Raw genomic sequence first — 3,731 nt, 5'->3', positions numbered from 1 at the left:
CCTTTGCCTGCGGTAGAGACCCGTGATCGCCCGGTACCAGACGGGTACCACGGGCTTATGCGGGTCTTCACGTATCTACCTACCCGCGGTAGCCCGGTAAAGGCCGACCACGTACCTTTGCCTGCGGTAGAGACCCGTGATCGCCCGGTACCAGACGGGTACCACGGGCTTATGCGGGGTCTTCACGTATCTACCTACCCGCGGTAGCCCGGTAAAGGCCGACCACGTACCTTTGCCTGCGGTAGAGACCCGTGATCGCCCGGTACCAGACGGGTACCACGGGCTTATGCGGGGTCTTCACGTATCTACCTACCCGCGGTAGCCCGGTAAAGGCCGACCACGTACCTTTGCCTGCGGTAGAGACCCGTGATCGCCCGGTACCAGACGGGTACCACGGGCTTATGCGGGGTCTTCACGTATCTACCTACCCGCGGTAGCCCGGTAAAGGCCGACCACGTACCTTTGCCTGCGGTAGAGACCCGTGATCGCCCGGTACCAGACGGGTACCACGGGCTTATGCGGGTCTTCACGTATCTACCTACCCGCGGTAGCCCGGTAAAGGCCGACCACGTACCTTTGCCTGCGGTAGAGACCCGTGATCGCCCGGTACCAGACAGGCCGACCACGTACCTACACGTATCGAGGAATAATGCCAGCCTGGGTCCTGACACGGCCTAAGTAACAGGCTAGGGTTAGGGTTAGGGTTAGGGTTAGGGTTAGGGTTAGGGTTAGGGTTAGGGTTAGGGTTAGGGTTAGGGTTGGTTAGGGTTAGGGTTAGGGTTAGGGTTAGGGTTAGGGTTAGGGTTAGGGTTAGGGTTAGGGTTAGGCATCGTCAAGAGGCGGCTTAGGGTTAGGGTGTACGATGCCTGCCTTCGTTACGTTACGTTACATGAAATGTGATCGTTTCATCGAGAGACCTGCTGTACTATTCTTACGTGCGGCTTCCCGATGAAAAATTGTCAACCTGTAACACTTTTTGACTAGGCTATGGCTTTGGCTGGCCGCCGATGGTCGAGAGACCCGCGGTAACCTGTCCGCGTCTAACGTGCGACATCCCGATGAAAATCTCACCCACGTAAAAAATATTTACCGAGGGTATTGTTTGCCGGCCTGAATGGTCGAGAGACCCGCGGTAGCTCGCCTGCGTCTAACGTGCGGCTTCCCGATGAAAATGTAACCCACGTGAAATTTTTTTACCGACGGTATAGTTTGAAGGTCTCGATGGTCGAGAGACCCGCGGTAGCCTGTCCGCATCTAACGTGCGGCTTCCCGATGAAAATTTCACCCTTCTAAAAAATTGTTACCGAGGGTATAGTTTGACGGCCTCGATGGTCGAGAGACCCGCGGTAGCCTGCCTGCGTCTTACGTGCGGCTTCCCGATGAAAATTTCACCCTTGTAAAAATTTTTTACCGAGGGTATAGTTTGAAGGCCTCGATGGTCGAGAGACCCGCGGTAGCCTGTCCGCATCTAACGTGCGGCTTTCCGATGAACCTTTCAGCCTTGTAAAATTTTTTTTACCGAGGGTACAGTCAGACGGCTTCGATGGATGGTCGAGAGACCCGCGGTAGCCTGCCTGCGTCTAACGTACGGCTTCTCGATGAACAGTTCAGCCTTGTAAAATTTTTTTTACCGAGGGTACAGTCAGACGGCTTCGATGGATGGTCGAGAGACCCGCGGTAGCCTGTCCGCATCTAACGTGCGGCTTTCCGATGAACCTTTCAGCCTTGTAAAATTTTTTTACCGAGGGTACAGTCAGACGGCTTCGATGGATGGTCGAGAGACCCGCGGTAGCCTGCCTCGTCTAACGTGCGGCTTTCCGATGAACATTTCAGCCTTGTAAAAATTTTTTACCGAGGGTACAGTTAGACGGCTTCGATGGTCGAGAGACCCGCGGTAGTCTGCCTGCGTCTAACGGACGGCTTCCCGATGAACATTTCAGCCTTGTAAATTTTTTTTACCGAGGGTACAGTTAGACGGCTTCGATGGTCGAGAGACCCGCGGTAGCCTGCCTGCGTCTAACGTACGGCTTCTCGATGAACATTTCAGCCTTGTAAAATTTTTTTTACCGAGGGTACAGTCAGACGGCTTCGATGGATGGTCGAGAGACCCGCGGTAGCCTGCCTGCGTCTAACGTACGGCTTCTCGATGAACAGTTCACCCTTGTAAAAAATTTTTACCGAGGGTATAGTTTGAAGGCTTCGATGGTCGAGAGACCCGCGGTAGCCTGCCTGCGTCTAACGTACGGCTTCTCGATGAACATTTCAGCCTTGTAAAATTTTTTTTACCGAGGGTACAGTCAGACGGCTTCGATGGATGGTCGAGAGACCCGCGGTAGCCTGCCTGCGTCTAACGTACGGCTTCTCGATGAACAGTTCACCCTTGTAAAAAATTTTTACCGAGGGTATAGTTTGAAGGCTTCGATGGTCGAGAGACCCGCGGTAGCCTGCCTGCGTCTAACGTACGGCTTCTCGATGAACAGTTCACCCTTGTAAAAAATTTTTACCGAGGGTATAGTTTGAAGGCTTCGATGGTCGAGAGACCCGCGGTAGCCTGCCTGCGTCTAACGTACGGCTTCTCGATGAAAATTTCACCCTTGTAAAAAAATTTTACCGAGGGTATAGTTTGAAGGCTTCGATGGTCGAGAGACCCGCGGTAGCCTGCCTGCGTCTAACGTACGGCTTCTCGATGAACATTTCAGCCTTGTAAAATTTTTTTTACCGAGGGTACAGTCAGACGGCTTCGATGGATGGTCGAGAGACCCGCGGTAGCCTGCCTGCGTCTAACGTACGGCTTCTCGATGAACAGTTCACCCTTGTAAAAAATTTTTACCGAGGGTATAGTTTGAAGGCTTCGATGGTCGAGAGACCCGCGGTAGCCTGCCTGCGTCTAACGTACGGCTTCTCGATGAAAATTTCACCCTTGTAAAAAAATTTTACCGAGGGTATAGTTTGAAGGCTTCGATGGTCGAGAGACCCGCGGTAGCCTGCCTGCGTCTAACGTACGGCTTCTCGATGAACATTTCAGCCTTGTAAAATTTTTTTTACCGAGGGTACAGTCAGACGGCTTCGATGGATGGTCGAGAGACCCGCGGTAGCCTGCCTGCGTCTAACGTACGGCTTCTCGATGAACAGTTCAGCCTTGTAAATTTTTTTTACCGAGGGTATAGTTAGACGGCCTCGATGGTCGAGAGACCCGCAGTAGCTGGCCTGCGTCTAACGTACGGCTTCCCGATGAAAATTTCAGCCTTGTAATTTTTTTTTACCGAGGGTATAGTCAGACGGCCTCGATGGTCGAGAGACCCGCGGTAGCCTGTCCGCGTCTAACGTGCGGCTTCCCGATGAAAATTTCACCCTCGTAATTTTTTTTACCGAGGGTATAGTTAGACGGCCTCGATGGTCGAGAGACCCGCGGTAGCCTGTCCGCGTCTAACGTGCGACACCACGATGAACATTTCACCCTCGTAAAATTTTTTTACCGAGGGTATACTTTGCCGGCCTGGACGATCGAGAGACCCGCAGTAGCTGGCCTGCGTCTAACGTACGGCTTCCCGATGAAAATTTCAGCCTTGTAATTTTTTTTTTACCGAGGGTATAGTCAGACGGCCTCGATGGTCGAGAGACCCGCGGTAGCCTGTCCGCGTCTAACGTGCGGCTTCCCGATGAAAATTTCACCCTCGTAATTTTTTTTTACCGAGGGTATAGTTAGACGGCCTCGATGGTCGAGAGACCCG

The sequence above is a fragment of the Mytilus trossulus genome, unplaced genomic scaffold (assembly GCF_036588685.1).
Source record: "Mytilus trossulus isolate FHL-02 unplaced genomic scaffold, PNRI_Mtr1.1.1.hap1 h1tg000952l__unscaffolded, whole genome shotgun sequence".
Taxonomy (NCBI): Eukaryota; Metazoa; Mollusca; class Bivalvia; order Mytilida; family Mytilidae; genus Mytilus; species Mytilus trossulus.
The sequence above is the reverse complement of the archived record's forward strand: the minus strand, read 5'-3'. Positions refer to the sequence as shown.